General features: G+C 42.1%; 1 long non-coding RNA gene across 5 annotated transcripts in view; it reads right to left on the bottom strand.

The window, feature by feature from the left end:
• Positions 1-19,774, bottom strand: part of LOC121074071 — a 30,448-nt gene extending 10,674 nt beyond the window's left edge. Inside the window, exons 1-7 of one of the 5 annotated variants that reach the window (XR_005822085.1) lie at positions 16,643-19,774; positions 15,771-15,832; positions 12,592-12,795; positions 12,155-12,226; positions 11,251-11,421; positions 4,029-4,251; positions 2,579-2,793 (exon numbers count right to left, since the gene is read on the bottom strand). This is a non-coding gene — a long non-coding RNA (uncharacterized LOC121074071). Of the gene's footprint in view, positions 1-1,281; positions 1,460-2,578; positions 2,794-4,028; positions 4,252-11,250; positions 12,796-15,770; positions 15,833-16,642 lie in introns of all 5 variants that reach the window. The other 4 variants (XR_005822088.1, XR_005822084.1, XR_005822087.1 and 1 more) reach the window with 4 other exon arrangements.
• Positions 19,775-23,308: the final 3,534 nt, after the last annotated feature.

The raw sequence follows: 23,308 nt of genomic DNA, 5'->3' as shown, positions 1-23,308 counted from the left end.
TTCAAATCCCATTTTTGCAGAACCTCTGACCCGCAAATCTGATCTATTTTCCCCCAACTGTATTTCTTATTCAATGAGATACAATACGCTAGCAGTGAACAAACTGACAACATTTTAAGAATAGTAATAAAAATTCAGTCACATCTCTTCCACGTATTGCATTCTCAGAGTGCCAGAGATACCCTTTTCATGATATAAAGATTCCTTTTTATTTTATTTTTTTCTAAATGTATCACGCCAAATTAGAGCTATTTGTTTGGTTGTTTGTTTTTAAAAAAGCAACGGTTCTCCAACAGGATGACAAATGAAGTCACTGGTATTGCTGCTTTGCAGAAAGGATTTGCCAAGCACTGGCTAAGTAAGCGGCTTTTGTGAGCAGAATGAAGTGAAGCACGTTCACTTCTATCCACGCATGCTACAGTTTGTACCCAAAAAAATGGCACAGGCTTGATAGAAGGGACTATTATAATGTCTCCTTAATTACAATTTATTCCTTTTTTTTTTTTTTTTTTCAGTGCAAACTTATCAGCTATAACAAAAGATGTTTAAGAAACAAACCTTGTCAAAATAAATGAATTAAGAGCATTCATCCTTTTCTGGAGTGTGAAGAAGTTTGTAAGGTGATAATGAATTCTGTAATGCATTAGCCACACTTCTTAAAATGTGTTGTACCACTTCCTCTCTAACTTGCTAAGTTTTTGTCATTCTTGCTGAATCTCCAGTTACGGGCACAAATTAACAAGATTTGATTGTAAGTGGACTTCAAGTAATTCAACTATTATTCTGCCAAAGGCAGGATATTTTCACCGTGCAGAGCCTGTTAAAGCTGCATGAAATCCATATGAAATCCATAGGCTTACTACCATTGGGCTTTGCTACATTACTTGGCAGAGGCTCGTGCTGGAGAAGGTGCAGAGCATCTTCTGCTTGCCAGGATTCTGCTACGGCTCGGGCAGCCCCCATGAGCCTGTCCCAGGAGCTTTTGGGCTATGCTGCCAGTGACAACTCCACACAACTGAATCCAGCTTCAGTGCTGTTACCAAGTCCACCCATACAACCACTGATTTAGTCCTTTGATGATCAGGCACCAGCACAATCTCGCCATCACTGCAAAAGCCCAGCCCTGTAGCTCCCTGACTTCATTTTCAAAAATATCTCAATATTTGCTTTGTGATACACTTTGCACCCATGATTTTGTCCCTTCACCATTGACAGAACAGAGTCCCACAGTACACACAACAGATAAGTGGCATTTCTGCTTCCCCTCCAAAAAGCACTTACAGGACAGACTGCAGACCTTAAGCTGCTCCCCTATCTTCCTGTTTCATGACTTTTCCTGTAGGACATCTCTTCTGTGCAATTCACTGCCAGTCTGGTGTCCTCCTCTACTTGTCTACCCTCTTCACTGAGAGCTCCGGTGAGGTCAGTCCCTGTGGCTGAGTGACACGTTTGAGATGCTCTGGAAACCAAGGAGTGTTTGCCGTGTTTACTGAGGTATGTGTGAATACAGCAAACCCAACAAATTTTTTAAGAAGCTTAGCTGTTTGCAATCCAGCTCACACGGGGCTGTGGATATCTTCAATCTGTCTATTTTCAGATTCTCACAGAAAACTCTCCCCCCTGCTGTTAGAAACAGAGATAGGCACAAGGAAGTCAATACCACTAGCAGTCCCAACCTAAGATTCGAAGGGTCAGAAATGTGAATTAGCAGGGAAACCAAGGCTTTGGGATTTAGGGGAGATGTAATCTGAGGTGAAGGACAAAAGGGTTGGGCAGATTTCAGGGAAACAAGGAGGCACAACAGAGGCAGGACATCGCCCCTGTTCCCAGTCTCCAGTGCTCCCTGGCAAAATGAAGGAATACAGTGTGCACAGGGTGCGTTTTTCCTAAAGCAATACAACCCTGTTATCGCTGAAGTATGTCTGCACTGCGGTGCAGTGTAGTAGAGACTCAGGCTACGTGAAATAAGGGAATCTGGAAATCCAGCCTGGATGGCCCCTGCACAGCCCCGCAAAGCTATTTCTGGTACCCTACTACAGTGTGTGATGCAGACATATCCCTTGTCTGCTGTAAGAGCAAAGCATGCAGCAGCAAGGAGGAGTTGTGCTGTCTGCAGTTATGGGAGAAGGTTAGAAAGCATGGAGCTGTGGAGAGGCTGAAATAACTAAGCAAGTTTGGGAGCTGCTAACTTACCACTGCAGCCATTTCCAACGCCGCAGCCGCCAAATTCAAGGAAGTGCAAAAGCAAATTCACACCAGTTTTTATTCATTCACTGGGGAGCAGGACCAACATCTAAGCTCCAAACTATGATTAAAACATGTTTAAGAGTGGCAAATAGACTCGAACATTTGTGCCAGAAACCAGTATGCTCTTGAATACCAATCTCTGCCGGAGATCCAATATGCCATTGGAAGAGTTATCCATGGATGTTGAAAACAATTCCAGCACTGAATCAGCCCAATCTGGGCTAATATTTCCTATTAGATATCTCACCGAACTGCCAGATTTGCAGTAAAGCACATAGGAATTCTTAGTTAATAATGCAAAAGGCATTTCTTACATTAGGATATGCCATACCTGTTGACTGGCAAACTGCACAGTGTTCCTTGCACCTGGGGGACGCAGCATCTCTCCGACGCAGAAGCCGCTCCTCTGCTGCGTGGCAGGTGCTGCTGGCAAGGACACTGTGGTCTCCCGCAGTGTGCAACGAGCACAGCTTTCCATTCCTCCACCTTATCACTGCCGATGTGCTCCCCTGGCACTGCGAGCATCTCAGCAAGTTCTCATTCATACTTGGAATAAAGTATGTCTCTCACTCACACTTGGAATAAATACGTCATTCTTCACCACCAACAGTTGTTCCCATCCTACCGTGATACTCAGTGGTAATTATAGCAGTAAGCGTTTGGAGGTTAAGTTGTACTTTCTAAACACTTGATATTTATAGCAGTAGAACTATTCATGAATTGTCACGTTCACCTAAAATGATTCACGGTTATAATTGGAGAAGACCTTCAACAGGAAAAATTAGGCCATATTGACCCACATAAACAAATTCAGTAAGCCACAAGAAGCTGCTGTAATCTATTTAGAACAATACTTTGGCAGCAATATCACATTAATAGTTCGCTGACTGTTCAGTTAGCCCTAACATAGGGTCCATTTCCCCATCAATACATATAAAATGTTTCAGTGAAATAAACAAGTGATTTTGTTTGCTGGAGTAAAGCCAGCATGTGCTGCTACTGTGGTTCACATGCCAACATCAAAATTCATTATTTTTAGTATGAATTAGGTGAACACTCAAACACCTCCGAAATTCTGCAGTTCGCAGAGGAAAACTCTTGTCTACGTAAATTACAAACAAACTTGAAGTCTGGTATTCAACTTAACTGAAAAATAGGCCACAAGAAAATAATCCTCTCTTGCATGTTATTTATAAACTGTATATACGGACTATAGGAAGAACTAAAACTATTTCCACTAGTGATGTACATGTAATTTAATATCACCAGTGAAAACTAGAAGTAGTTGAACCAGCTGGGATGAACTCCAAGCACTGCCAATTTTTTAAGTTTGGACACAAAAACCAGGAGCTAAATAGAGCTCTTTCAGCATCTCTGCATCCTTTTCTGGAGGAAAGGATGGAAAACCAAAACTGTGTGGTGGGGAAGAAAAAGAACAGAGAGAGAAACCAATGCTCCCACACTACCATCCTATCAAATTCTCATGAATGGATCCATTTCTCCACCCAGTCTTAAAGGAAAAGAGCTGTGCATATGAAGAGGTATATTGAGAAGAGTCACGATATACCCTACATTTCATGCCTCTTCACCTAGTCTTTCCCTGCATAATGCTGTTCCTGGGATCTCACACCTCATCCACTCCTTCTCTGCTCAAAACAAGGTCATAAATGCACTGACCTTGTATCCCGCAAACCAGAAACTCCCATAGCCTGGTGTTGATTTTTTCCCCTTGAAATCTCCAGACTAGGGAAGAGCATTCAGAGCACACGACTCCTGCTGACCTTTAGAGAAACTTCCCCCAAATTGCTGCCTCTTGCACTGAAAACATAGTAATTCCCCCTGTCTGATTCATGCTTCCTGTTGCAAGCACAGCAGAGGCGTCCTAGGTTACTGAAGAAAGGACAAGCCTGAGGAGCCCAATAAACTTTCAAGACATGGCATCCACGGACCAGGGCTCCTGCCCGCCCAGCAGCAGGATCCACAGCACGCCAGCACCCTTGCGTCCTGTTGGAAAGCAAAGGGAACAGTAAGCCAGCCTTGCTGTGCATACATCTCTTACTCTCAACTTACACCTCCGTGAAAAGGAAGCTAATGGGTTTACAAAGGGGTCCCATGTTACTGTTTTCCCAGTAGCCTGGGGAGCAGTGTGGTTTGGACTCAGGGACCCCAACGCTGTGTGGAATTGGACGTGAAAGCAGGCAGCCAGAGGAGCAGGAGAGGGATGAAGTGTAAGCCTGGAGAGAGCAGAGGGAAAGGAACAAGGTGACCAACCCGGACACCAGCAAGCAGGCCATCTGCTCCAAGTGGCCCCACAGCTGCTCCCTTCTCCCGGGCACACAGATGGGTGATGGCTTCTGCATCAGGGCTGCTCCTTGTGGGGCCCCTACAGGCTGAGTTAATCTCACTAGTTCATCATACCTCCCTTTGCTACAGGACTCTGGTTTCCTAAATAGTCACTGGGACACAGCTTACTAGTAATACATCTATATAAAACAAAAGTTCAGCACAGCATTCATTAACAACCACCATAGCGGTCCACATTGTAGGATTCAAATGCTGTGCAAGCTAAGGGCTATTTCCACAAAAGCCTTCAAGTTAGATATATAATTTCTCATTAAAAAATTGCCGGTAGCCTCAGATCTCAACAACTCAGGAAGCCGATGGGGCGGACCAGAGCAGCAGTGCCCTGGTGTCTGGGGGTCGCCCTGCTGGGGCCCCGGGGCGTCCAGCTCAGCATGCCACAGAGGTCAGCGCCACGCTGCCCAACCCTGGGCTGCATGCCACATAGATGCTGCCTTCACCGTGCCCACAGAGGGATGCGGCCACCCAGCCTGGTGCTCTAAGTGACATGGGGCTGAGGGTAAGCCAGATATTTCAGTCCCAGCCCATCCTCGTTAGAAAAAAAAAATAATAATAAAAAAATCCTGTTCATGACTTTACATTCACAAATACTCTCACAATGTTAAGGGATGGGGGGGTTTCATCAATTCATTAGATCTGCTCCCATGAATTATTTATATGCAGTGCTAAAAATGGTTCTGAAACATTACAAGAATTCAATATCAGTTTTCACAGTGGGATTTCATCATTTTAGCACTGGAGCATAATAGCCTAATGCAATACTAATACGATATGGTGCTAATAGGGTACAATGAGAGTTCTCTCTAATATGCAAACATTTCCATGTTGCATTATTATTTCTTTTAAGTTAATATGATATGGTGATAATATGATGAAATGAATTAGTTTCATATCATTGTTTGCATGAGTTGCGCATATTAAAAGAATATTTTCCCCCCTCCCCTCGAATTCATTTGGAATGAGCTTGAAAATTTACCCTGTAGTTATTCTTATGCTAATGAGGCTGTTTAGTAGGAAACACTCCCGCTGTTGCTTAGCCAGCTGAAGAAAGAATAAGCGCTTGTCACCTCTTGCTGGAATAAGAATTTTCCTGGCCTGTTTTGAAAGCCTCTGTCCTAAACATATTTGCTTTAACATTTCCCACTAGCTCATAGATTCATGGCATATTTATGGTAAATTCCCCGGTCAATATTTTCCAGGAGCATTTCTACATCAACGGGCATGTCTTCCAGTTCAGCTACTGCCTTGTGAAAGGAACAGGTAGTCACGCACTGCCAGCCCCAATGAACGCCGGTTGCAGACTTCACCAGAAACAGACGTCCTGTATTTCTCTGCTACGGGGTCTCCAATGTACTTGCTCCACCCAGAGGGCTGGGAAGAGCGAGATGGCAAACCCACACCCAAGCTCTGGGGTTATTCACCGTCCTCCTGCCTCCCTCCCTCCCTCCCACTCTCCCTCCCCCTCCCCAGCATTGCGTGACCTGGCATTTTTCCAGTCCTGCTGTGCTTATACAATGCAAAAGGCCAAGCTGGTTTGAAGGTTTTGCTCTTTGCTTCCAAAAGCAGCTTATCCAGCAGCCTTGGAAAGGAATCCTTTCTGCACTTCCCGGCAGAGAGCCCTGCTCCCTGGCACTTCGGGCACTTGAGGATCCCTTAATTCCTGCTGTGGTGGCAGGCCTACAGGGAGAGGATGCAGGGTTGTCCCAGACATCTGACAGACACTTTGGCATCCCATGCTGGACACGAGCTTCAGGGCTTGGAGTAGCTGAGAAGTCCTGTCCTGACCTTCTGTGAGGATTTTCCTACTGCACTTAAACATAGAAACTGAAGTGGCTGTAATCGGGCTTCATTCGGCCCTTTTCTGAGGGACTCCCAGGGCTCACTACACTTGTTAATAAATTGGCACTGAGGTGTAGAAATTTCTATTTGGGGATGTTGTGGAATTCCTATAGAGGATGATTCAGGAGGACATCCATAACAGCTAATGTTAACCTTTGGCAACTCTCTCACTGCACTCCCTATGGAGCGAGCAAGCATCCCGTATGGGGTGGCTGAGAGCAACAGCCTCATCTGCCCACACCCCCATTGCAACCTCATGCAGATCTAGGTATCCCCTTCAAATCCCAGTAAATCCAGCTTGACTGAATCTAAATTCAGCTTGTATGACCTTTAATTCACATGGAGTTACCCAGGAAAATTTTACACACGAGGTTAGCAGTACATGTACAATGCTGAAAATTTCCCCAAATGTTACAGCGGTTTAAAATGTCATAAATAAAAGAGTCCAAAGTTTTTTCATTATCAGATTTCCAAAGCTACTCTACATAATTCCCTGTATAATCCAATCTTAAACTCAGAAGACACTCATACAGCTGACATTTCCTCTCTGTTTTGAATGGGGATTATTTTTTAAGAGGATACAGAACCTGGAAATATTTCAATAGGTCTGATATTTAAAGCGTATTTAATGGCATTTATGTTTTAATCTTCTTATTGACTAAACTTTAAAGAGAGCTGCAAGTAATTCAACAGTGAAAAAAATAATTAGGCATTAGCTAATAACAAAACAGGCACAGGTAATGGGTCAGTTGATTCAGGAGCAGAATGAGAAAGGCAATGATTGTCAGGGCACCCCAGGGCACCATGCTTTCTATGATTAAGATTTGGAATAGGCAGTCGCATTATTCACATCTTCCCGACACTTTGAAAGGTTTCTACAGCTTATGGACTTTGGCTTCACTGTTGGCAACAGAGTGATCAGAAAGCAATGAGCCAAATTCACCAGATTCCTTATAAATGAGCAGATTAAGGGAGATGCTGCCAGGCAGAGACCAGAGGCAGCTGAACAATTCTCACGACTTCCATTCTGTGCTTCCTAGCCTGAATGCAGCCTAGCACCGTCCAAGATCTCTCAGGGGATGACTACTCACGTTAAACAAATCTCGCAGAAAATTATACTAAAAGGAACCCATAGTTTTTCTGAGCTCTGGAATTTTAGAAACAAACTGATTTCAGCCATACCGATCCAACCCCTCTGCCTTAGTGCTGTTGAGAGACAGGAACTCAGCTGCTGTTGGGTGTTTGAGTTACCGGGCTTCCCTGCTTGGCGGCAGGGCTGGTGCCCTGCTCCCTAAACTACATATACTCAGTTTTTGCTTCAGCCCTGAAAGAGCCTGCAGACAGTTCCCTGCTTGTTTTTCTCCTCACACGCTGCCTAGCCCCAAGAGCAAGGAGCTACTTTGTTAGAAGCAAAGGTGTTAATTAGCAGTGAACCTGTTTAACCCACATGCTCTTTCACGCAGCTTCATAATGAATCCCAAAAAAACTCAGGTTGTAACACAACTACAATTTTCCTAGATTAGAGCAGATACTAGTTTTCTTGAAATCAGAGGCAACGCTCTAGCAAATGCCTCTTTCCAGTGGGAAAGACACACTTCCCATTCCCTGGAGCCTGCTACAACTTCCCCACAAAGCACTGGGTGCACCCACATCTTCCCCAGCTTCTCTCAGAGAATCACAAACATCACAGTGAGGTCTTACTTCAGTTATGGAACCAGAGTGGTGTCTACAACCCCATGCAGGGCACGTGGTGCTGGCTGTAATGCTTGACAAGACACCTTGTAGGCACCAGCTTAAAGCTGTGGGCTCTGAGAACAGAAACTCTTCCAAACAGTCCTGTCGTGGTACTCGTTGTCAGGACTCAGGAGCCGCTGCCCGAGGAGTAACCTCACGCTGACCATCAAAAAGCACAAATCAGAAGAGATGCATTTTAAAAATTAAAATGCATACTTATTTCTACACTGATATACCTGATTTTGCAAAACCTTTCCTATGTGGACAAGCCAAATTGACATGATTACTTTCAGATGTCAGTGGGAACAAGTAGGTCTCACAGAACTTAAGCACAGTTAGCCTGGCCATTTTTACACTGAAAATCATTTCTTCGTGCTACCATTACCATTGCTTGGTTACTTGTAAAAAACAATTCCAACTATCAGGAAATAATTATGAACAAAGCCCAGTTAATTATACAAGACATCTCAGCTGCCCTAATTAAGGATCAGTTCAATACCGTTCACTTTTTTTTTTTTTTTTTTTTTTTTAAATCGTGAATAGATTTAGTAGAAGCCCAGCTGATAAACAAATAATGAGACTGGTGCTCCAGAAGGAATCTGATTAAAAAAATTATTCACCAATCATTTATTTCCTCCGGTTTATATCATTCCTCCTTCTCCATTAGAACAGGAATGGAAGAATAGGAATTGTATTGACTGGTTTCAAAGACAATGGCCCTTCCTGTCACAAACATCCCACCCTGGTCCTGAGCTTTAAGGCCTTATTTATGCAACTGTGACAAAATCGGGCAACAATTCAGAATCAAGAAAACACTAACTCCCTGATGTAGCAAAACGTCCCATACAGGTAGATTCCTTGACCCAACAAGCCTCTGCCTGCTGCAGTTACCCACCATGCACACCTACAACGTTTATGCACACTTTTTGGGTCAAACATGAGAAAATGGTCAGGGCAGAAGAAAACGAAGAGACCAGCTAGACCTCCAGTCCCTCACCATTTCCCCAGGAGAACTTAGGCAGAGCCTGTTGGCTCCCAAACGCAGTGTCTTGAGCCCAGAAACAGGATCACAAAAAGAAGAAACCAAGGCATTCAGACATGGCTACTGAAATCAGCCCAGAGGACCCAGAGGGAGCGGTGCCTGCAGGGCGTAGCTGGCACAGAGGTGGAGAGGAAGGCACCTGGAGCAGGAGGACAGACTGCTGTTTGCTGTTTGGAGTGCCTGCAGCTGAGTCCCAGCAAACGTTGTCATGTTACCACCGGCTCTACGATGGATGACTGCAGTTAAAGCAGGAAAACAACTTTACATCTGTTTTAAACTACAGTCTGTTAGCCTCATATTTTAATAGTAAACTGAAGCAATTCACTTCCTTTTTTAATGGGTTATAGAAGGAAGTCAGGCATAATGTTCCTACCCTTGTATGATCAATACCATTAACACACTTATAAATTATTAATATTCTGCTCACAAAAATTAACCACCTCTGAAGAAGCATAATTGCTCAATACAGCTCAAAAAAAAAAACATTTAAGGAAGTAAAAATTTCTTTGCATTTTAAGAAGTTTCTAGCAGCTTGCTAGCATAGCTGCAAAGCTACACTGCATGTTATTCAGTGTAGCATATTAATTGTTATTTATTTATTAATTTTCTTCCTTCTGTGGCATCGTAAAGGGATTTGGCATATAACAGTTTAATCAGTCAAATGCCCACACCATGAAGACTCTCATTACATTCCTCCTACAAATGAATCTCTCTTCCAGATGGGAAAGCTTTTGGTAAGCGGAAGGGGCTGAGCTGACTGAGGAGTTAGCATAAGTCAATATTATTCAGGATTGGTGCATGCAACATTACACAATATTCCCAGTGCTCACACCACAGTGCCCCTGCTGACATCCTTTCACCGATATTGTTGATAAGTACCATAAAGAGGACATATATCTTGCTGCTAATTAATATAATGCTATATTCACTTAGCTGCATTTCTTTAGCTGAATTATCAAATTAGATGATAATCTTTCAAAATGCATCTCATTTTTAAAATTTGTGCCTCATTTTTCTGAATGAAGAGGAAATACAAAGATCTCAAATCTCTGCTTAGGGACCAAAAACTTTCAGTGTACCTCTGAATCCAAATTTTTTTTTCCAAGTGCTATTCTATGTGTGCTAATAAGATAGAATGAGGTTATCTTGGCCAAAAATGACAGAATCAAACTGTAAAGCCTAAAAAATTCTTTTAAAATTTCAGCTAACAGAGAGCAAATGTGCTTCCACACAGGAGTCAGTAACTCAGAACATCACTTCACATCTCGGGTGCTTTCAAGTGTGCATTCCAGGGAGCACTGGAAGGATTACAAGGCTCTCCTTTCTATATCATACTTCTCTGAGCAAAAGGTCTGATAAAGGCAGATCTACTCATATAACATCATCCTTTCTTTAATGAAAATGAATGATAAATATGTTCTTATCTAAACAATAGATGAAATATTTGATCAAAGATTTTGAAGACATATATATATATATAAATATATATGGTTAGGAGGACAGAAATAGCATGGCTTAAAGTTGGTTAAAATAAAACAAACTAACTAAATATAATGAAATTTCACTTGGTCTTTTACACAACTACTCCAGGGCTGAACAGACCCATAGTTACTACCAGTGTTTGAGATCCGTTTGCAATCTGTTTGCACTGAATTAGCAGCAGCCTCATTTCTACATCCATAATCACGTTACCATCTTTGCTGCAGCTACAATGACTGGAAAATTTAATGGAAATTTTTGGAGTATGAAGCACAAACTTTCATTTGAAATTGATCCTTTCCATCAAGACCATAGCTGCAGCTGCAAAGGAGTTATGTTCCTATGAAGACAGCTTACAGACTACAGGTGTTAATGCCAGTTACACTGAACTTTTTGTGGTGTTTTTTTTTGTTTGTTTTGTTTTGTTTTTTGTGATGTTGGTTTACCATCAGAGGTGCCAGAAAGGTATAAAACTGAGACCACCAAGCTACTACCAGAATTTTCAGTTACCCACTACAAACCAGCCGCAAATGGAGACTTTTGTTTACCTTCCATGGATCCTTTAAGCTTCCCCTTATTTACTCAGTTAGTGCCGATGCTGGAAAAGCTGTGACCAACGTTGTTTTAAAGAATTCTCTGGTTCTTTACAATCATTTCCTTAAAAAGCATCAACATGTATCTGAAAACAAATGCTGGATTTCAGCAGCCTCTTGTGTAGCCTAGTAAAATAGCAGGAAGAAAAACATATAATTAGCCAGATTAAATTCTCCAACTCAAATATGTTAATAACCTTCATCAATACAAATTTCAATAGATGTTATGATGCTACACAGTGTGAAAACTTAGGTTTTTGTTTTCGTTTGTTTGTTTGTTTGTTTGTTTTTCTAAGTCTAGAGGCAGAATACACAGTTGCCAATACAGCCAGGAAGTCCAAGCAGACTTAAAAGCAAGAAACTCTGTCACTTGTGTGAACGCTAAGAAAGTAGCTGTCTTTATACAATTAAAGTTCAAGGTTGCATCTATAATAGGCTTTTCAGCTGTATTTGAAAGTAGATTTAAATAGTTACTCACCCTAACCTTGTTACAGATTCATGGTGTACAGTAGGTAAAACAGAACAGACTGAAAGGGTTATAATACATTTACTGAAAGAAAAGGGTCTTGTAGCTAGAGAATATTGTGCAGGGAAACTATAGGCTTTTGGAACTGGTGTGTTTGGTGAGAGGTATGCTCCTTTTGCACCAAATTATTCTTAGGAAATAATTCTTTAGAGAGGCAGTCACGGTCATTTACCAGTTTTATAAAGATGGTTATTTTTGTTTATTAAGCAGGGATTTGAAATTTTCAGATTCAGTTAGTTATGAAATGGGTCCTTGTGTTCTATTCAGCCTTGGTAAGGATATGGAAAAGGATTTTCCTTCAGTAATTCAGATAGTTTAAAGAGCTGTGATTACCAGCTGTTGTTCTCCATAACACCCTATAGGCCCAGAAATGCAGCAAATTCTTCAAGGCATCTCTGGGAGCTCCTGTGGAATAGTGATATGATTGGAGTTGTTTTCGCTTTGATTACAGGATGTTCTCACACTGTTCATCAAATACAAAAGGACGTGGGAGCTTTAAGTGAGGAGAATAGAGTGATCAAGATCCCACTTTGTTTCAGGACTTAGAGAAAAGAGGGTAGAAAAGAGGAAAAAAAAAGGAAAAAATGAAAAGAAAAAAAAAGAAAAAAATGAAATGCTAGCAGGTTAGCCTAGACATTTAGAATGACATAAAATAAATAAATGAGAGAGAGAAAGAGGACATACAATGGGTAATATTAAGTAATGGCATAATGTCCAAATATTTGCAATATTTGCTTCCAAGTAGCTAGCAAAGTCATGTTTTCCATTACAGAATAATGCCAGGGCATCACCCATGATTCAGTCGCAGTCCTCTCTCACTCTTGTCACTGATGAAATACTTCTGTGGCAGCTCTGCAAATTCCACTGTCCAAATCTTCACCTCCAGGAGAGGCTCAAATGATCTCTCTTGAAATTTGCAAAATGTCATTTAAAAAGTACATTTCACCCTAGTCTGCTCTTTTCATTTAGAGAATCTGAAAAAGAATGGGGGTATTTAAACGTCTTAAAGGGTTATTCTCACAACATTTTCAAGAAAGCCAAGAACTTCAAAACCCTGCTACATCTGTGCAAATTTTACACTGTACCCAGCACACGCATTTTAAACACCTCCAAAACGTTTGAGTACTTTTTTGACCACGAGGCTTGATAAGCCTCCTGGATGCTTATTTTGGAAATAAGAGGTTAAAACCTTTCAAGAGCCATTTCTTTCTAAAGAAACTTCTGTCTCACAAATCATAGACCTGACAGAGCCTGTCAAATGCAAGTTCACTGAAGATACCTAGCAGGTGTAAAATATTAGTGATATTCAATCTTATCACCACAAACTGGTATTTGCAACCCTTAGTGGCCTATGAATTTCACTGCAAAGAACAGTTATTTATTACATATGTATATATTTATATATATGTGTGCAAGGCTACAGGTTCCTGAATTCATATACTGTAAACTATGTTAAATATGCTGAAAACTGACTGATGATGAGTGCTGCTCTTGTACACTAATTTCTCTTCTAATCCATGATATGAAAATTCCAGCTAATGGGCTCGTGACAAGACTAAACAGGGGTAATAGCAGACTTAATCAAGAAAACAAATGGGATTCATTAAAAGCTGGCACTCGTCGGATAATCTTTGGAGAGTTCTCACCTCAATCTACATGTCCCCATCAAAAAAAAAAAAAAAAAAAAAAAGAAGAAATCTTCAGCTCTTTTATTGCAGGCTGTTGAACCAATTCAGTGGAACTTCATAATGGAAAATAGATAGTTAGCTTCAAATTTCTTGTTCCTTGTTTTACAAGATGTACCCTCTTTCCAATTCTTTTTATACTCTTTTTCTGAGTATTCACAGGGAAAGGTTAACTACAAGATTCTTCTCACAGCTGAGAAGACAAATTGGCTACAGTTTTCACATCCACCTGTAACAGGTAGCTTAAGAAAAAGTAGTCATGAAAGTATTTCTTAGCAAATGCCACTAGGGAAATACATATATACATCATCATATACATATCTATATATTATACAAAAAGCCTATAAAACCTATGCATTTAGATCAAAAAGAGACATCCAGCCACCCTGCACTGTGCACTGTTGCAAGCTGAAAGGCCAGAAATGGAAGACAAATTCTATCCCAAGTTCCAGTTTCAATTCTTTGTTTTTACAATGAATGAGGCTAACTCACTAAATATAAACATATTCAAAATTCAGCTTCAGGTCTGCCATTCAGCCTCCCATAACAAGGAAGAAAAGTTAGAGCAATTATCACTCTCCTCCAACAGCTATTATCTTGTTAAAATATGCATATAATTAACAGATAAGCAGATTAATTCACCAAAATCTGTAACTTAAATATTCTTTTAGTCAATATCATTTTATCAAAGATAGTGGTAAGGCAACATTTGAACTGCAACAGATATACATCCAGCCTTGATCTACTTTGAATTTAAGAGCAATGAAAAAATATATACAATGGAGTTAGCATTTTTCACTGCTTCTAAAAATGCACGTCATCTTGCGTGAAATCTGTGTAACCTACCTCAGCCATTTGGGGGCCAAATAAAGACATCACTGATGGCAGAGGAAAGACTTTTGATAAATCTGGGATCAGAAACTGTTACATGTATTCCGTCTGTTTTGTAATGTCCTCTTTCTGCAAAGACATTTTACCTTTTGCTAACATCTGAAGTACCATTGTTAAAAGAAAGGGTTATCTACCTTCTTTTTTCTGCAGTTGCAGAAACCCTGGCTGCTGGTTTATTTGCTCTTATTTGCTTCACTCATACCTTGTTCTGCAAAAGCTTCTTTACTCTCGATACCACTTCCTAATTACTTCAGAGAAGTCATATTGTTTTCATTATGTTCTTCTAGCTCTCTTCTGAGCAAGGCATATTTCGGTTAAAGTGTCCAAATTCTTTTCAGGTGGCTGCACACTCTGCAGCATGTGGCTTTACAGAGTGTCTAAACTTGCTAAGGCAATTTGAGCATTATCTGATTGCTAATTAATGCCCTATAATAATTCTGACCTTTAGAAATTGTCTTCTAGCACCGTTGTTTCAGAGGCCTACTGTGCATATGCTTTTTGTGTGTGAAATTCCTCCACTTACGACTTGTGCTGTCAGAGAACTTGGCTCACTTAAGCATTGCTCACGAAGGTTGAGAATAGGCCTGGGTAGCATTTTAAAGTTTGTTTTGAGGTTGTTGGCTTTTTTCCCCTCTGTTTGCTCTTGAGGCTTGTTTATCTCAGTTATTCTTGCAGAAAACATTCAGAGATGAGTTGTTTGTGGTGTCAACGTGTGCTGCCAGCTGGCTCCTTGGCAAGCCACATCCACCCACGAGCCCTTCCCCTCCAGTCAGTGTCCCGACATGCGGTCAAGAGCAGGGTGATGAACACCTGAGTTACAGGTGAGCTACAGAGAGCCTGTGCTCTAGACCACTTGGTGCACCAGAACCAGTGCTAACATCCCCACCTGCCTGGGATGGCCTTTCTTCAGGGATGTGGGGGACACCTGGGGGACATGCACAGCTCTGCCGCCCCACAAGACAACCCTTTGCCAAGTGTGACCACATATAGTCCTTCTGGGGTACTGCTACTGACTCTGTATCTAGTGTCCTTCCCTGACAGATGTTAACAATAGGGGAATGGCTCTAAAAGGTTTATTACATGACCACAAAATGAGAAGCTCCCTTTGCAGTGGAGCCATCTGAGAAGTGCAGGACTGCATATAGCAGCAGTCCGTGCTTCTGCAGCCACAAAGACACCTGGTAACTTAACTGGCCCTGTTGGAAAACTTTCTCTCATTTTGAGATTAACCCAGAAAAGACAAACAGCATGCCACATCAGAAATTACCATAACAGCACTCTCTGTGATTCCACCTCAAGAAGAGGTGGTGTTGCAACCTGCTTTCCCTTTCCCACCCCTCAGGCACATTTTCGCAGCTGTCAGAAATCTGTACCTGTATGACAGTATAAAGCACAAGTAAGCTGTCCGTAAGAGAGCAGCTGTAACTGTGTTCACCTGGAAATGGAGAGGGCATGTGAGTAACCAGAGAAATATTCCAAAACATGCTACTGGAAAAGACATAAAAGTTCGTTGACCCATTCTGTAGTTTCACTAAGGAAGTCAATGCATTATCAAAGCCTAAAGAACATAAATGGTGCCTTTTTATTCCCAAAGTATTTCTACATTTTTGTTACTGAAAGTGAAATCAGTTATATTAATTCAAAATGAACAAGAACATGCATACACCAAGCACACATCAAACACTACGTCGATGTCTTTTACAGATTTTAGTTTTTGTAAGAAAAACTTCATTCTTCAAAATTCTTTAACGTAGTCATAAACTGCCTGTATCAGCTAAAGCCAAGATATCTGATTATGAAGATATCACATAGGAAATACCTTGTTGCAGATATTATCACAGATAATATCGCAGGTATTATCAAGATTATAATCGATATCGAGAGGAAATATTGTACTGACAGAGAGATTGTGTTGGGTAAAAGTACCTGCCGTGCAGATATCACTATGTACAATAGGTATTTTATTATGTTATTTCATGCCACCTCAGTGCATACTCACGAGGAAGAGCAAAGCACATTAATTGTAATTACCCACTGCATATGACTGAACCTCTGGTAATGGGACACTTGTAGCAGTTCACCACCCATGAAAGAGGCTACATGAGACACACCACATGCTTAAACATATTTTGACCTGTGTAGAGGAACAGCAGAGTGCTTAAAAATGCAGCAAAGTGGTCTGTAGCTGATGTGCTATTACACTGAAGCTGGAGGCAGTTCTGCTCTGTCCCCATGGCCCTCTTACCTCCCGTCACGTTGGTCTCGTGGTGGCAGGGCCTGGGGCCAACACTCCCCCCGTGGCTCCCAGCAGCAGGCCCCTCTTGCCTTGACATTAGGTTGTCCCTCAGGTGATGACGGCAGACGTTGAGCTCTTCTGTCAAACTCAACTCCAGCAAAGTTTTGGTGAATTCTTAATTTTTGCAGCCTTCTGGTGTTCAGCTTTCAGATCACCCATTAGCTTGAATAAAATGCATGCCAGGGCACTCCGAGTGTGGGGACACGTTGGAAGTGAACAGACTCCTGCCCATCTGATGGGCTTGCATAAGCTCCCCCAAATTTCCTGCCTGTAGCTGGGGTAGAAGGGCGAGGAAGGGGAGAGAGATGAAGTTGTCCTTTGACATTTTACATCCAAGCCTTACTGTGATAACCTTTACAGATAATTTTCCCAGCAGGGAATTTCTTGTGAGCATTTTACCAGTGAAACATCATTAAGTGTTCCTGATGAAAGTAATTTATTACAAAAGTTTTTGGAGGGGTGGAACCAAGACAAATTAGCCTCAGAATTTTAGATACAAAGACACGTTCTTTTTGTACTAATCCTATTACTGTGGATATCTTTTCCAGTATATTTGAAAGCAGCTTCGCTTGCGCTGAACTTACTGTCATACATCCAAGATGCCCTTTCTCCAAACTTTAGACAGAGGGAACTGCATACAATTACCATTAAAAATATTTTAAGGGTTTTGCAGCCATTCCTGATTGATTTTAAAGACGCTTTTTTCAGCAAGAGATTAAATCTTAATTACATTTTTCCCATTTTAGGATATCTGAAATAGTAAAATTAATCCTACCACTTCATAAATTGTAGCATCACGAACAAATACAATGGCCTTGTTTTAAAGCTTTACCTGTTGATCACAGAACAGTTGAGGTTGGAAGGAACATCTGAAGATCATCTGGTCCAAGACCTCTGCTCAGTGATCTCAGAAGGATAAGATTTTAAATCAACTTTGTTGTTGTTTTGCTGCTGTTGCTGTTCTGTTTTTGTTTGTCTTTCACAATGCAGAAAGTGTCACTGTATGGACACACGTGCACTCGCTGAGCCATCCCAAGAGCACAACAGCGGCCCATGCCCGTGCGCAGTGCAGTGCCCTCTGCCACCCGAGCAGAGCAGCTTTCTTGCAGACTTTTCCAGGGGGCTTGGCCAAACCCAGCTCTTCAGAAGCAAACATGCTCTCAGATTATTTGGAGCAGTCTCTCTGCCTGCAAAGGTCAGCTGGTTGCTCCCTCAGCCTCACTCCACACCCACCCTTCCTGCTTACCCCCTCATTGCCCAGCTTGTCTTTCACTTCCCTCATCTTTCTACTGCACCGATGCTTTCTTATCACCTCCTTCCTCATTCCTCCTCTTCCACCACCTGCCATGGTCAGGCCCATTTTGCCCCCACAGCCCCCAGTTTTCAAGCAGGAGCTGCTCAGAGCAAGGAGCACCCACGGGCAGAGCCCTGCATGCCCCCAGGAGCGCCACAGCCCCAGTTAGTGACAATCCAAGGTATTAGCAGCTCTTACGCAAGTGTTGGCTCTCTGATGGCAGGGAAGTCTGGCAGCATCATTTTAAGGCTGCAGAGCTCCAGAGATGCTGCTCTACAACGTTTTGTTTTGTTTTATAATGGCTGCATTTCACACACTGATGCAGCTGGCTTAACCTACTGTATTTCACTTTTCTTAATTAGATTTTTCTCAGTATTCCCGAGCACCTCCAAAAGCTGGAGCAGCACAGCACTGCTGCACACCCCTACAGCCATGCTCCAGCACCGTCAGCCTACAAACAGCAGAGTGCCATGGCCGAAGGGAGAAACCCAAACCTGCATGCCAGGAGGATGCCTCACCGACCTGGGGCAGCTGGCACAGCTGCTGCTCCTGCTAGAGCAGCCCCTGGGGCTGAGATGATGGTCTGGGCCCTCACAAGCTGAAATGAGGAAATGTATGTTTTGCAGTGAGGAAGGAGATGTGCAGCTATGGAGCTCAGTAAAGCACACAGCCGTGAGGAGAGGCGAGCACTTACCCAGCTGCGGCTTTGGGAGCCCTGTGAGCATCGCCCCAGCTGTACGCCAGGTCTCCAGCTCCTGCTGCACTCTCAGCACACCTCCTGGCTGCTGCGCCCCCGCTTCCCTTCTCCCCCCGCTCCATTTTGAATACAAGGCAGTATTTTCTGGAGGAGTGAATTATCTGATACTTATCTCTGACTCCAAGGCCTGTAGGTGCAGTACCCAGCTCCTGAAGCCCCTGGACCTGCAGGAATTTATAGCAGCAGATTGACAGCAGGTTTTTTCTGCAGGTTGTTTATATTATCGTAAGCTGCTTAGGAGGAAAGCTTTAACAGAACACTAGATAAAAAGAAAATGGGTTTTAAAACCACCAGTAACTCTTTTTTCTTAACTTGTTCTTGAACAAAAAGTGCTAGCCCTGGGAAAGTACCCGGAGGTGCTTTCACAGGGAACTAGCACAGAATGCAACTGAGCGCAGTAGGCAAAACACCCTCTGCTCAGCTTTTGGCAACAAAAATCTGACTGAAAACCTGGGGGAAGGAGTAGGACACAGGAAGTGAAGGCAGGTAACAAATGCTGGCACTTGGGAATGTGAATAAATAAAGGGCCTTCACTTCTTCTACTAGTTGGATCCCATATCCCGCAGTTACATATCTTAATAGCTATTGATTTTTTCCATGTTTTGCCGACAGCTAGAGAGAAATTTCATTCAAATGAAAAACTCACAAACGTGCAGGCAGTTGCCGTGGGTGAAGGAAAGATGAAGTGTTGGGAACCAGATTAAACATAACATTCCCTTTAGCATTGTGCTGGGGTTCCAGTCAGTAAAGAATGACCAGCAGCAACTCCAACGAAAATTATTGGGGTTTAAGGACATAAACAGAGCAGTTGTCTTTCATCTACAGTAAAACTGAACTGTTGCCTTTTTGGGGACAAGCACATTTCCACCCATCACTTAATGCATCTTTAACTGCACCAAAGGCTCGCCCTGTTGTGAGAAAGGCAGCACAATGAAGAAGTAACATAAGGTCTCCCAGGTAGCTCCAAATGGCAGCTTCTTGTGCTGACCTCTTCGCCATCATCCCAAGCAAAGGAGGGGCTGACAGCCCATGGAAACATTCTGTCCAGAAGGTACAGCGTAAACATGGTTAGAACAGGACCATTACTTGGGATTTCTAGTGATCAAAAAGAAACGAAGCCTTCACACTGGGGGGGTGGGGAATAAAATCAAGTGGTAACTCAATCTGCCCCGTTGGATGATGCAAAAGAAGAAAGAAATCTGAGAAAAACTGTCCTAATACTATGCCTGTACAAGTGGAGAACACCAGGAAAGAGCAATTCTTTCCTTCTTGCTAGTGGCTAGTGGAGACAGACCAAGCAGGATTCCTTTTAAGCATCTGTCATCAGCCTGAAGGATAAAGGTTTTCTCCAGGTGGTGAGAAGACATTGCTTGGCCAGACTCAAGTTCTAGCAGGAAGTTTCCCTGCAAAACACAGAATTTAAATCAGTCATTTGGACTACTCATGTCTAAAGGAGATACTGAGAGGGAGAGAGAGAGAAACCTGGGAACAGCAGGCAGCTTCCTTGGAAGGGAACCACAAATACAAAAGCAAAAGGGCAGCTGAGTCCTTGTGCAAAACATGGTATAAAGCCTGGCAATTCTCAGATAATAAAAATAACTCAGAGCAAATTCACAACTCATGGCAAATTGAGCAGCAGCAATTCAGAGCATACTCAATAAATGACTACATTTCTTCAGTATAGCCTCTAATAATTTAGCATATTAGTTGCTGTATGATAGCAGCCTATTTCCTTATTGACAGCATGCTTAGTTAGGGTAGATAATTAAGATTAACTAATCAAGCTCTTAGTCATTCTTCTAGGAGAAAAAGACAAGAATGAGATAGCTTTTAGTGCAACTGTGTTAATCCAGGTAATAAGGATGAGCTCTAAGCTGACCTGTATGGTTGTGCCAGCAGTAACCGTTCTTTGTGCTCGTGCACAAGGCAGCGGAACATGTAGTAACAGTGGTCTTTGGTATACCACTGCTCTGTGCTACAGGGGGAAGGACTGTGGAGAAGCAGAAACATGGGCAAAAACGTGGGAAGGAGCAGAAGCATAAAATGTCCTGAGATGCAGGGAGCCAGGCAGGGGCTCAGGCTGGAAAAGAAAAGCTATTGAAAACAGAAGAGAAGACAAAGCTTTCAGACCCGTTATGCTGCCTTGCTCAGCTGGAGAGTTGGAGGTAGAGCATTTAAAGTGCTAAAGCTTGTTTTCTAGGTAGGGAGACGAGAAAGCAAAGGAGCTGCAAGATAAAGAAAGTGATCCAATGATGCTAGGGCTTGGGGCAATAGATTCAGTCCACAAATACAGAATTTAGGGTTAGGGTTGTTTTCCTGGCAGGATATTGGCTACTGCTCCATACAAGTTTAGTTAATAGGAATAATTGAACAGAAGGGTGAAATGCAAGAAGCGGTGTGTTGGCAGTTCATACCTAAATGTCTGATCTCTGTAGAAAAAGTAAGTAAACCTCAAAGAGTCATTGATCCCTATCATACTGTCATCCATTCACTTCAGCTCCATATATCAGTCTAGCTGTCAGTGTTTGTGAAAGGATGAGAGTCCTGCTCCTTCAAAGCCACTGCACAAAAATTGAATGGCTGCTTCTGGGCATGTGGAATGTGAATTGGCTGTGTCCTGGGATGAAAATCTCAGGCCCTCTCCAGCATCCATGATAAAACAGGAGGCATTAGGTGAATCAGTGCCTGTTCTCCCCGGCTTTGGGAAAAGCATGCACAGATGGCTCCCTTCTTTCTTCAGCGGTGGCCCCTAACAAGCACCTGAAAATAGACTCTGACCTTTTGATTATACATGGCAAACTTTCCTGCTCTTATAGCTGCCTGCTGAGTTTTCCCAAGCAATCTCTAAGCATAAAATAGGAGTGATTTTAAAAGAAAATGGGTTCATCAGGTCAGTGGTAGTGTAATTCTGGAAAGGGTATGAAAGTAGGGAAGTAATGATAATGCACAAATTGAAAGGCTGATATAGTTTGCCATGGCTGCGTTGAGGTAAGGAATTGTAAATAAAACTTCCTGTCTGACTGGAACATAATGAGTTCCCTACCATTTAACAGTGGCTACAAAATAAATTAAAAGGAAACACATTCTGCTTTTCTTCTCTAGCAGATAGTATCTATTTATTAAGGTAAAGGAACGGTGACAGAGAATACTGCTTCTGCACAACAACACTTGCATTAACTCAGAAGTCCTGGCCACTGCCCAGAGAGACGGAAGAAGGGGGAATGACAGTGGCATGGGAATAAAGTGATCTGAAATTGCTACTGACAGTAAAATAGGGAGAGCTATAGACAGTAAAGGCTTGTCCCTGTATTTCTCACAGCCTGTCTTGTGCTGGAAGGAACAGTGATTTTAGTAAGGGAGAAGATAGTTGAAGGCAATTATTGTTTCTGCAGAAGAGGTATTACTATTACTGTTAACTGCATCCGGTGCTTTTATAACTTCATAGTGCCTCAGTAAAGAAGCACTGCTCTGAAATTTTGGAGTGGACTTGCAAGTGCAGGAAGTACATAAAAGGACAGTGAAAAGTGAAAAGAGAACAATGTTCATAGGACAGCCAGTAAAACAGGCCATAGCCAGAGAGGTCGAGCTCAACAAGCCCACTAAAGGACACACAGCAGCCAAGTTTCTGAATTATGCAATAATTACACAAAGCATCTCATAAAATAGCACTGAAGATATCCTTTACCTACCCGGTGACTTAAATGCACAACACCAAGCTTCTGCGAACAGGGATATGGCTAAAAACAAGCAAGCAAAAAAATAAAGAACAAAAATTGATTTTTACCTACACACAACAGGCCTCTGCATAGTAACTTCTCATTCCCTTAAACCTCACTGCAGGCAGGGACCCCATGTCAATCGACTGATCATAACAGGCTTCTATTTCTTATCTAGAGAACAAAATGGAAACTATGGTAACAGAGCTAGACCTAGTAAGGTCCATCAAAGACCGAGAAGGTAACTCAGCCTACCTCCATCTGGAGTCCTTGACCTCTCTGCTGAGACTCCCAACAAGAGGGACACTTCTTGTGACAGTACATATGGAGGTATAATTAATAACTCTGATATAACCACAAGCCGCTGCACAATTATTACTGATTTTCACCTGTGCTGACTTCACCTCCTGACTTAAAGGCACACATTTCAGGATATACGTCTTAAAAGTACATATCATTTTAGCTTTTATCAGGAAAGACACTGAATAATCCGAAGCATTGTAATTTTAGTTGGTAATTTTAGCTCAACCTGTTATGCTTACCTTAATCTGTGTGTATATGAACCACATCTGGAAATTGCGCCACTGCTATAACTTAGAACTTCATGTAAAACACATTTAAAATACAGAAAATATTTCTGAATTTACTGCTTGTAGGGGTAACCATTTAAAGTTTTGCAGATTTCATTTTTTCTGAAACAACAGATAGAAATTAAAAAAATAGGATAAGAAACTTACCTCTCCAGCACTTTTCTTTTCCCGCAGGAAGTACAGCAATTTTTATAACACACTCACAGGCAATTTACTGCGACATGACTTAAAAAGTAAAGCTCATTTTTACAGAGTATA

Source organism: Cygnus olor, chromosome 8, assembly GCF_009769625.2.
Source record: "Cygnus olor isolate bCygOlo1 chromosome 8, bCygOlo1.pri.v2, whole genome shotgun sequence".
Classification (NCBI taxonomy): Eukaryota; Metazoa; Chordata; class Aves; order Anseriformes; family Anatidae; genus Cygnus; species Cygnus olor.
This window is presented reverse-complemented; position numbering and strand designations above follow the sequence as displayed.